The sequence below is a fragment of the Salmo trutta genome, chromosome 24 (assembly GCF_901001165.1).
Source record: "Salmo trutta chromosome 24, fSalTru1.1, whole genome shotgun sequence".
NCBI lineage: Eukaryota > Metazoa > Chordata > Actinopteri > Salmoniformes > Salmonidae > Salmo > Salmo trutta.
Genome location: NC_042980.1, coordinates 39,490,107 through 39,502,645, shown reverse-complemented (window position 1 = coordinate 39,502,645; position 12,539 = coordinate 39,490,107). Strand labels below are relative to the sequence as shown.

At 42.6% G+C, this 12,539-nt stretch overlaps 1 long non-coding RNA gene across 2 annotated transcripts; it reads left to right on the top strand.

The window, feature by feature from the left end:
• The first annotated feature begins 711 nt into the window (after positions 1-711).
• LOC115161284 (uncharacterized) lies at positions 712-5,799 on the top strand. Of its 2 annotated transcripts, none has more exons than XR_003869229.1 (6): positions 712-1,383; positions 3,441-3,567; positions 3,772-3,926; positions 4,114-4,241; positions 4,610-4,668; positions 4,872-5,799. It is a non-coding gene; the product is annotated as an uncharacterized LOC115161284 (long non-coding RNA). The 2 variants fall into 2 exon arrangements; XR_003869228.1 differs by having other exon boundaries at positions 722-1,383; positions 4,111-4,241.
• Positions 5,800-12,539: the final 6,740 nt, after the last annotated feature.

Genomic DNA, 12,539 nt, shown 5'->3' with positions numbered 1-12,539 from the left:
GTTTGCTCTCGTGATAAAAATGCATATGCCAGGGACTCCTGAGTGGGGCAGCGGTCTAAGGCACTGCATCACAGTGCTAGAGGCGTCACTAAAGACCCAGGTTCAATCCCAGTTTGGATCACATCTGGCTGTGATCGGGACTCCCATAGGGCGGCGCACAATTGGTGCACACTGCCAACCCTACAGGACACCTACAATGCCAGTTGTTGCAGGAAGGCCAAGAAGATCATCAGGGACCCCCAGCGTCATTCGGGTTTGGCCGGGGGGACTTTACTTGGCTTATTGCGCTCTTGTGGTGGGTTGGGCACCTGCAGGTTGACTTTTGTCGTCAGTTGAACCGTGTTTCCTCCGACACATTGGTGTGGCTGGCTTCCAGGTTAAGCTGGTGGGTGTTAAGAAGTGCGGCTTGGCGGGTCATGTTTCAGAGGACGCATGACTCGACCTTTGCCTCCTGAGCCTGTTTGGGAGGTGCAGCAATGAGACAATACAAAAAAAAACTGCGTAGGCCTACGTGCTTTATTTGCCTTCCCAAGTATAACTTGTTTGAAAATTCGAACATACACTTTATGGAAAAGACATGTTGTGTGTTTCTGAGCGAAGAACCATGTTGACTAAATGACTGGGTTGCACAGATTACTGTTGGATTTGAAAAGGGTACTCCTCCCTCACCGTTTATACTTCTATTGGTCCATTTATAAACTCGGACCAAGAGGCCAGGTTTCTGGTTGGAAGTACGCCATCCCATGTACCCAGAGGAGACTGGCGGTACTGCAGTTTAACTAACACCGAGCCCTGAAAGACAATTCCAATAGATGCCCTCATAGAGAAGTCAATTTTCACAATTCATAAAAAGACCGTTTCGTTATCACATTTGTGGCCAAAATATTAGTTGAATTTTTCAATTAATTGTCTTCCATGTCAATTTTTTTCGTTTCTATGGTTTATTTCGTTGTGTCGCAAATCACACTCTTTACGGCAATATTTTCCGTCAATTGGACGACTACGTGCCGTGTGGAAGGAAATTTGCAACACAAACAAACATGGCGGAGAGTGCACGTGACATAATGCGCGGAGACACGGAGCTCGTACCTAAAAGAGGGGCTACTTCGGTCGCATGGATGTGGTTTGGGTATGAAATGTCTGACACGGACCAGAAAACAGTCCTCTGCAAAATATGCCGCAGGCCGGTCCCGACAACAGGCTCAGACACCACTAACCTCTTACCACCTCCGCATGAATCATGTGAAACAGTACGAAGAGTCTACGGATGAGACCCCAAAAAGTACAGTCAAGTGCTCAAAACAAACACCCGACTCAGGCGATGTAAGAGGCTTTTGCTCGCGGCACACACCATATGGCAAAGAATCACGAAGATGGAAGGAGGTAACAGCTGCCGTTACAACTTACATCTGCAAAGACATGGCCCCGATTTGCACGGTCGAGAAACGGGGGTTTCGTGAGTTGGTGCCAACCCTCGACCCAAAGTACCAAGTGCAAATTGATATGTGACACGTATTAATGCCAAAATAACATGCAAAACAGGCCTATAGACATAGATTAGGAATCACTGGCCACTTTAAGGACATGAAACTCTAGCCACTTTAATAATGTCTCCGTATCTTGCATTACTCATCTCATATATATATATAAACTGTACTCTATACTATTCTACGGTATCTTAGTCACTTTAATTGTGTAAATATTGCATCACCCATCCCATATGTATATACTGTACTCTATACTATGCCACTATCTTAGTCCAATGCCGCTCTGACATATGTGTATATATATTCTTAATCCATACATTACTTAGATTTGTATATTTTGGGGTATATGTTGTGAAGCTGTTAGCTCCCCGACAGTGCAGTAATATCTAAACTCAGCAAAAAAAGAAACGTCCTCCCACTGTCAAATGCGTTTATTTTCAGCAAACTTCACATGTATAAATATTTGTATGAACATAAGATTCAACAACTGAGACAAACTGAACAAGTCCCACAGACATCTGACTAACAGAAATGGAATAATGTGTCCCTGAACAAAGGGGGGTCAAAATCAAAAGTAACAGTCAGTATCTGGTGTGGCCAATGGCTGCATTAAGTACTGCAGTGCAGCTCCTCCTCATGGACTGCACCAGATTTGCCAGTTCTTGCTGTGAGATGTTACTCCACACTTCCACCAAGGCACCTGCAAGTTCCCGGACATTTCTGGGGGGAATGGCCCTAGTCCTCACCCTCCGATCCAACAGTTCCCAGACATGCTCAATGGGATTGAGATCCGGGCTCTTCACTGGCCATGGCAGAACACTGACATTCCTGTCTTGCAGGAAATCACGCACAGAATGACCAGTATGGCTGGTGGCATTGTCATGTCAGGATGAGCCTGCAAGAAGGGTTCCACATGAAGGGAGGAGGATGTCTTCCCTGTAATGCACAGCGTTGAGATTGCCTGCAATGACAACAAGCTCAGTCCGATGATGCTGTGACACACTGCCCCAGACCATGACGAACCCTCCACCTCCAAATCGATCCCGCTCCAGAGTACAGGCCTCGGTGTAACGCTCATTCCTTCGACGATAAACGTGAATCTGACCATCACCCCTGGTGAGACAAAACCGTGACTCGTCAGTGAAGAGCACTTTTTGCCAGTCCTGTCTGGTTCAGCGACGGTGGGTTTCTGCCCATAGGCGACGTTGTTGCCGGTGATGTCTGGTGAGGACCTGCCTTACAATAGGCCTCCAAGCCCTCAGTCCAGCCTCTCTCAGCCTATTGCGGACAGTCTGAGCACTGATGGAGGGATTGTGCGTTCCTGGTGTAACCCGAGCAGTTGTTGTTGCCATCCTGTATCTGTCCCGTAGGTGTGATGTTCGGATGTACCGATCCTGTGCAGGTGTTGTTACAAGTGGTCTGCCACTGCGAGGACGATCAGCTGTCCATCCTGTCTTCCTGTAGTGCTGTCTTAGGCGTCTCACAGTACGGACATTGCAATTTATTGCCCTGGCCACATTTGCAGTCCTCATGCCTCCTTGCAGCATGCATAAGGCATGTTCAAGCAGATGAGCAGGAACCCTGGGCATTTTTCTTTGGTGTTTTTCAGAGTCAGTAGAAAGGCCTCTTTAGTGTCCTAAGTTTTCATAACTGTGACCTTAATTGCCTACCGTCTGTAAGCTGTTAGTATCTTAACGACTGTTCCACAGGTGCATGTTCATTAATTATGGTTCATTGAACAAGCATGGGAAACAGTGTTTAAACCCTTTACAATGAAGATCTGTGAAGTTATTTGGATTTTTATGAATTATCTTTGAAACACAGGGTCTTGGAAAAGGGACATCTTTTTTTGCTGAGTTTAGAAACAGAAGCATTTCGCTACACCTCCATCACCATCTGCTAAACACGTGTATATGACTAATACATTTGATTTGATTTTTGACCTGTCGCCAGAGCTCCAGAGACTTTGCCTAGCTGACTACAGTGGAGCTGCAGGCTGCTGATGTCACCAGGCAAAGTTCCCACACCTTTGCTGAGCAGAGAGGAACCCGAGACAGACAAACTGTGCAGAAAATCATGGGTACAGTAGTAGAGCATGATGGTTATAAATGCAAAGATCATTTTTTTATTTTACTATCCACATGTGTGTAGGTGTTGTCTGACTAGTACACCCTACTAGCTGTCTGACCCTAATGTCTTTGAGTGCATTGATTGAATACATCTTTATCAATGAATTTAGTTTTGCACTAAATACATCCAGTAAATTAAATGTTCTGTGTTGTAGTGTCCCTGTGTGTCTGCTCCTACTGTCACAATGAGGTCACTGAGCTGCTGGTGAGAAACGGGGCATTGGTCAACATAGCTGACCTGTGGAATTTCAACCCTCTCTTTGAGGCTGCAGCCAAGGGCAAATAGCCAAAAGATCTGCTGATGCTCAAGGTTAGTCTTCCTTCCTGTGCCTTTCATATTAGCCCTTGAAAAATTATTGTTTGATTGACTGAAGGCAACTAGGTTGCTTCTTTTTTTCTTCTTCTTCTAGTCAGTACCGTGCAATATGTGTAACGGTAACTTTTTACATAAAATGCTTTACATACATCTTCTATCTCTGTGTATCCCCACCAAGAAGAACTATGATAGCTTGTCTTTGGACACGGGCAGCCAGGTCCTGCTGGAAGGAGATGCTGCCCTCCTAAAGCACGGGGCTGATGACAACAATCAGGCCTCATCTCCCTGCACAACACAGCCTCATACAGAGTGAGTCACTACAACGATTACATCAGGCCATACAGACTCACTCTGTATGGTTTGCCATAAAGTTTTTACATAGACAAAATGCAAACAAAACATATACGCTGTGACATTGTGGCCTATGTAATAGCTTGGATGTCAGCAGGCTTTAGAAGACATTGTATGCATTGTTTTTAGTTTACAAAACCTTCCAGAAAACCATCCATCACATAAAATAGCATCACCCATACTGTGATGAAAGAGCTAGTGAAAAGTCTTCATATTTATTAGTGTGGATGTCATTGGGCAAGTCATGAGGATGTTAAATCATGTCCTCGGGTCTCTCTCGCTCCTCTCCTGTCTCTTCTTTCCTCTGTCACGTCTCTCCTCTACAGCACACGCATATTGTGGCCCTCCTGATCAAGTTCAATGCCCGTGTGAACGCCACTGACAAGTAAGCCTTCAACCCCCTACACAAAGCAGTTCAGTAGGTAAACATAGGGAATGTGTTATCTCTCTAGTTGCACAAGTGTTTGACTTACAATGATGTAGTCTAGTCACAATAATTCCCATCTAATATATTTTGACACACATGGCTAGGGAAACCCCTTATCTCCCAGCCCCTCTCCCTCTGACCATATCCTCCTCCTTTCTCAGGCTGATGGTATCTCTGCCCTGTTGATGGAAACTATGCCCCCAGGTGCAGAGGAGGGATCACCAGCTCAGCTCATCAGTGTCCAATTTCTGGAGGGGACAACAGACATTGCTTAATCTGCGCTTGATTCGGCCCATGGGCCACCCAGCAAAACTGACTAATTCATTAATCCTTTAGCTATTGTATTTTAACCTTTTGTGTGTATTTCATAAAGCTTGCAGGTTTTTACAATATTATTTATTTGTAACTCAGACAAATCTGTAATTGTTTCCTGTAATTGTGTCCCTCAGGGCTACAATGTTAAAGGACAATGGACCAGCAGCAATCAGTATGTAGCCTGACACCACTGGAGGTGTAGATGGTATTTGTGTAGAACAAGAAAGAAAACAAGTAGTTAACAGCAACATGAACAAGTAGCTCAGACAGCTCCATCCCAACATACTCTGCGGACTCCCATCCCACTCCTCCTGTATGTCCTCGCCCTTCAGGAGGTCCCGCTGAAGCTCACTAGTCTTCTCCTGCGTCAACCCAGGGTGCTGGTGGAGGGAAAATAGACAAAGCAATGTGCTTATCACATTTTTTTTTTTCAGGGTTTGGGGGAGCACTGGGTAAGCCACCCTCACATAAAACATAATAGCCCTGGCCTATTTCTGTGTGTATTTCACCCCTTGGGGCAGTTATTTTTTTCACAATGTCATTGGCTATACATAATGTGAGTGTCTTATAGAATCCTGGTGAAGTTGAGAAACCAATAGTACAAAAATCTTTTATCAAATACTGTGTATGTCTATATTTTTGCTAATTATGTGATACAAGGTGACAGTATTGATTGCTAAACGGATTAATTGGGACACAACTCAAATTACGAGCTTGGTTTGTAAAATGGACATTTCTTAACTGCATAAGTTTTTAATAACGTTTTCAAAAACGTAATTGCGTTGTGTCAAACAGAATATCATACAATGGTCTCCTGACGTGCACATATAGAGCAAGCTACAGCACTGTCCTGTTAGTGCCAAATAACTTACTTGCATACACAAAATGTTGTTCATGTTTCCAGTGGTTGTGTGCGTGGTGCTTTGTGCCACCATATTTCCCCTCCCCCAGTAATCCAGATCCACGACCCTGCTCTTAGCTCGTGCTGCAGTGCTAGTGCCCATGTACTAATTGGCTCCTCAAACCTGAACTAGCAAGATGTCAGCACCCACGAATCCGGTATATGCAACCGTCAGTAGATTACATTGAGAAAAAAAACATCCGACCATCTTGGAGGCTGTCTAGTTCTTATTATAGCTCAATGGTTTTGAATCTGAATTTATAGAACTGAACTTAAACTGAATCTCAATGCATCTGAGAAGTTGAATATGTGAAACTTTGATCAACTAAAAATTATAGTTTGTAAACTTGATACACAGACAATGAATGCAATATCTACCATACTGAAACTGAATACATAAATATTTAATTAAACTGAATACAATATTCACTCAATTCCATTTCAAATCATGAAATTCAAGTTCAATTTGAATTCAATTTGTGCATTACAAATTCAAAAATATTCCATTAAAATTCAATATCCTAATAAAAATGAAAAATTATGAACTTCAAACACATGTTGGCACTGAAATCGCTCCATAGTAGAGTTTTGTTGACTCTGAGAACAGAATGTATATATTTTAAATAACATTCTTAGCACGTTCTCTGAATGTTACTGTTTTTTTATGGAAAGTTTTCCTAATGTTCTGAAAACATGACTTTAAATAGAACCATGAGGAAACCTGCAGACAATGTTATGAAGTACTGAAATTCCCACAGAAGAATGTTGTTTCTGAACGTTCTGAGAACATGACTTTAAATAGAACCATTAGGAAACCTGCAGAAAACGTTATGATGACACTGAAATTCCCACAGAATGTTGTTAACGTTCTCTGAACGTTCTGAGAACATGACTTTAAATAGACCCATCAGGAAACCTGTAGAAAACATTATGCTGAAAAACATTGTTTCCGAACGTTCTGAGAACATGACTTTAAATAGAACCATGAGGAAACTTGTAAAAAAACTTTATGATGAATTACTGAAATTCCCACAGAAAAACGTTTAATGTTTTCTGGACTATTTGAGTACAATCCCAATGGCAAACCAGTTAGAGAACATTCCAAGAACATTAACTTAAATGTAATCATGTCGAAGATGCTTGGACCTACTTTTTAAAATATTTTCTGTAGTATTGAACACGCACCCATAAAGAAAATGAGAATTAAAAACAGGTTCAGCCCCTGGTTCGACCGTGATCTTGTAGAGTTACTCCACGTCAAGAATTGCATTTGGCGAAAGGCACACGCATACTCAGGCTGACTGGCTATCATTCAGGCAAATGAGAAATAAGCACACTCAGGCTATCCGGAAGGCCAAAGTTAGTTACTTTAAGGAGCACTTCTCTCTCTCTGGGTCTAACCCCAAGAAGTTCTGGAAAATGGATAAAGACCTGGAGAATAAACCCTCCTCCTCACAGCTGCCCTTGTCCCTTAATGTTGATGATGTGATTGTAACTGACAAGAAGCACATGGCTGAGCTCTTTAATCACCACTTCATTAAGTCAGGATTCCTATTTGACTCAGCCATGCCTCCTTGCCCGTCCAAAAATTCCTCATCTCGCACCCCTTCTAATGCGACTATCCCTGATGCTTCTCCCTCTTTTACCCCTGCCCCGCTACAAAGTTTCTCCCTGCAGGAAGTCACTGAGTCCGAGGTGCTAAAGGAGCTCCTTAAACTTGACCCCCAAAAAACATCTGGGTCAGATGGTTTAGACCCTTTCTTCTTTAAGGTTGCTGCCCCCATCATCGCAAAGCCTATCTCCGACCTTTTTAACCTGTCTTTCCTTTCTGGGGAGGTTTCCATTGCTTGGAAGGCAGCCACAGTTCGTCCTTTATTTAAAGGGGGAGATCAAGCTGATCCTAACTGTTATAGGACTATTTCTATTTTGCCCTGTTTATCAAAAGTGTTGGGAAAACGAGTATTCTCTCGGGTATGCAATCTGGTTTCTGCTCAGGTTATGGATGTGGCAACGCAACCTTATAGGTCCTCAATGATGTCACCATTGCCCTTGAGTAGAAGCAATATTGTGCTGCTATTTTTATTGACTTGGCCAAAGCTTTTGATATGGTAGACCATTCAAATTATTGTGGGCTGGCTAAGGAGTATTGGTGTCTCTGAGGGGTCTTTGGCCTGGTTTGCTAACTATCTCTCTCAGAAAATCTGCTGTCTCAGCTACTGCCTGTCACCAAGGAAGTACCCCAAGGCTCAATCCTAGGCCCCACGCTCTTCTCAATTTACATCAACAACATAGCTCAGGCAGTAGGAAGCTCTCTCATCCATTTATATGCAGATGATACAGCCTTATACTCAGCTGGCCCCTCCCTGGATTTTGTGTTAAATGCTCTACTACAAAGCATTCTTAGTGTCCAACAAGCTTTCTCTACCCTTAACCTTGTTCTGAACACCTACAAAACAAAGGTCATGTGGTTTGGTAAGAAGAATGCCCCTCTTCCCACAGGTGTTATTACTACTTCTGAGGGTTTCGAGGTTGAGGTAGTCACCGCATACAAGTACTTGGGAGTATGGCTAGACGGTGCACTGTCCTTTTCTCCGCACATATCAAAGCTGCAGGCTAAAGTTACTACATCTAGACTTGGTTTCCTCTATCGTAATCGCTCCTCTTTCAGCCCAGCTGCCAAACTAACCCTGATTTCAGATGACCATCCTACCCATGCTAGATTACGGAGACATCATTTATAGATCGTTAGGTAAGGGTGCTCTCGAGCGGCTAGATGTTTTTTTACCATTCGGCCATCAGATTTGCCACCAATGCTCCTTATAGGACACATCACTGCACTCTATACTCCTCTGTAAACTGGTCATCTCCGTATACCCGTCGCAAGACCCACTGATTGATGCTTATTTATAAAACCCTCTTAGGCCTCACTCCCCTCTATCTGAGATATCTACTGCAACCCTGATCCTCCACATACAACACCCGTTCTGCCAGTCACATTCTGTAAAAGTCCCCAAAGCACACACATCCCTGGGTCGCTCCGCTTCTCAGTTCGCTGCAGCTAGCGACTGGAACGAGCTGCAACAAACACTCAAACTGGACAGTTTTATCTCAATCTCTTCATTCAAAGACTCAATCATGGACACTTACTGACAGTTGTGGCTGCTTTGTATGATGTATTTTCTCTACCTTGACCTTAGTACTGTTGACTGTGCCCAATAATGTTTCTACCATGTTTTTGTGCTGCTACCATGTGTTGATACCTTGTTATGTTGTTGTCTTAGGTCTCTCTTTATGTAGTGTTGTGTCTCTCTTGTTGTGATGTATGTTTTGTCCTATATTTATATTGTATTTAGATTTTTAATCCCAGGCCCCCGTCCCCGCAGGACGCCTTTTGGTAGGCCGTCATTGTAAATAAGAATTTGTTCTTAACTGACTTACCTTGTTAAATTAACAAAAAATTATAAAATGTTTGAACTTTTAGGAAACATTCTGTTAAAGTAATGAAATACCAAGAAAATATAGGGGGGGTTTTTTCGTCAAGTTCTTTAAATGTGCTGAGAATTTTTCAAAGCCAAACAACTATCCTGCACCAGTCCGAGAAAGTTGTGGGAATGTTGTATGAAGAATAACCATATGACAACCACTCACCAAAACATGTGGTTTTCAGAACGTTATGTGCTAGCTGGGCAGATAGCCTACATCGAATTCCCTGCACCAGTTTTGCTGTTGCATAAAGTAGACCTATGCACCTTTTTATTCATCTTAACTGTTCGTTTGGAAGTATGATGCAGCCGATATTCTACTCTTGTGAAATACGTTTTTTGTGTGGAAAAATAGAGGTAGATGAGGCCAACTGTTTACAGCAGTCGTCATATTCATCCACAGCCTGCAGATGGCAGTGTTGGACTGAAAACTTAAGGCTGAATTACCTGGAAGTAGCTGTGCTTCTATATGTAGCCCTGGATGAAGTTGGGCTCAATGCTTACCTCCGTTTATTTATGCCATGACATGTTACCTGCTAGTTTATTTACACATTCTTAAAGTTGTGCAAGTGTTATGACGTCACCTTGATTGCTTAGCAAGTACCACTTCCCCCTCGATTCGGCTCATACCTGGCTCGAACAAGTCACTAGGTTCTATAGCCACAAAGTTATAATTATGGCTAAACCAACCTATTTCTACAATTTCTCTTCATAAAATGGGATTTTAAACCTGACCCTAACCTTAATCCTAACCTGAACCACACTGCTAACTTTATGCCTAACCCTAACCTTAAATTAAGACCAAAAAGCATATTTGGGGTTTTCATGAATTTTTACATTATTGACAATTTTGACTTTGTGGGTCAAGAATTTAGTAGAAAACAACTCCTACTCGGGACCTCTGTTTTGCTAACACACGTGACTGCCCTCCTTGACAATATTCCAACGGTTTGAGCAACCTAAAAGGTACTAATTGGATGGCTACATCTGTGCATGGCCGGCCCGCTCATTAGGCAGGATTAGGCGGCCGCCTATGTCGGCAGATTGATGAGGGCAGCATTTTCTGAGCTAAACTGATTAAGACACACACCTCCAACAACAACACATACAACCTCACATAATTCTGCCCCAAAACAATGACAATTTCTCTCGCAACCAGTGTATATGCATATGGGCGTTTTAGGTGAGAGCTGATGCTGCCCTGTGATAAACAGTGCCCACTTTGTCAAAGGCATGGGGCACAAATTATTTTTGCTTGTCCATTCCCAGCTCGCCTCTCCAGGGTGCTGTTGGAGAGACGCATTGCTGCAGCGCTACACCAACATTCTGTCCCAAAAAATGATGAATCATAAATCATGTAGCAGATACAGGATATGGTAGAAAGAGTATGTGGCCTTTTCTGTAGCCTTCAGGCTGGAGATAAAATGTATGACAATGTAATGAGACTGACATTTTTTACATCATGCAGGTTTCTATGATCAAATGGCCTAACCTAAATGGCGTTCAATCTAATAAAAAATGCGCTGTCATGTTAACAAACAACAAATCCTAAAAACCGGACATGTCAAAGTAAAATGGACAATGTGGAACAGATAATCACAACTGTTGTCCAGGAGTTTTACCCCCATTGTCATGATCAGTTGTTTCAAGTTTTTATCCATACATTTTTGCACATTGCAAATAGGCTCACGATAAGTCCTGATAAAGTTGGGTAGCTGATAATCAAACTTAAATAGCCAAATTGATTAGTCACAGGAATCAGGACTAATAAAGCCAATGCAACGGCCTGTTTTACGAATGGTGGGCCTACCACATGGATGAGCATTCATATAATTCCATTGAGGCTGACATGGTAGGCTACACCTCAGTAATACGAGCCATTTTTTTTGTGTTTTACAAACGGTAGGTTTAACATATAGATTCATACAATTCTGACGTCAAGTTGCTTGCTTAGCGAGTACCACTTAACCCCCAATTTGGCTCATACCTGGCTCGAACTCGGGACCTCTGCTTTGCTAACACTCCTTGACAATGTTCCAATGGTACAATTGGATGGCTCCATCCGCAACATGTCAAGCTATCTGTGGAGTGAGCTTGCAGTACGTCCTTAACGCCGTTACTCAAACTGCAACCAGGTAGTCTACAACAGTACATACATAGTACAGTACTATCTATGTAACAATATATAGGCTACCCACTGTGACTACACTGTACCAACTTCTGTAACCATATAACTACATAGGTTTTAGGCCACTTAGTGTATAGTGGGACCACACCTCTCATTGTCTCAACCACCTTAATAATAAGCTCTGGTTTGAGAAGACTACAGGTGAGTGCAGAAAGTAATACAATGGAAACCCATCTAATCCTTTCAGTGGTCATGAGTGGAAGAAGACAATGAGGCTGTGAGTCAAAGGATTCTATAGATTATATTATGGACACAAGGATGCCTCTGATAACTCTGAGGCAGTGTTATCATGCATTTCTCTCTCACACACACACAGACACAAGGTGTCTGCTCTGTACTCGTATCACTTTGAAAAAACTACAACTGAATGGATTGCACTGTTCTGGTCATGATGTGTATACCCTAGACAAGTACACTGAAGCTTTCAATTAAAACCTGGGAGAAAAACAATTATTTCCATTAAGAGAACTCAGGGATCAGGCAGTTGTACTCAGCATTGATAGACGTTTGTCACACAGCCCTATATAAAATACACCAACGAAAGCATAAAGGTTCTTTGTGGTTGAGGTTTGTTGTTTTCTATCAGTTCTCCTGAAAATCTATTATAGTACAGTCAAATTGAAATGCCTATTTGCTAATTACATCATAAGTCATAAGGGCAGTGCATGTTGTGGATGGATAAACAACAGGTTTCCCCCTCCATCCGCTTTCTACTCTTTGGGGGCCTTCTTCTGACACACGTGGAGTCTGTTGCTCATAACATGAAATCTACTGTGAGAAATGACTAATGTCACTGAACTTCAATTCATCATCACAGAGATTTGTCAATAGGATCCATAGATGTTTCAACTTGATTGCCTGAAGATCAAAATAAAATTCAATAGGGCGGTGGAGCTGTACATACACCGAGTTCAGGGGAAAACCTCAGGAGACAACTCTTGCT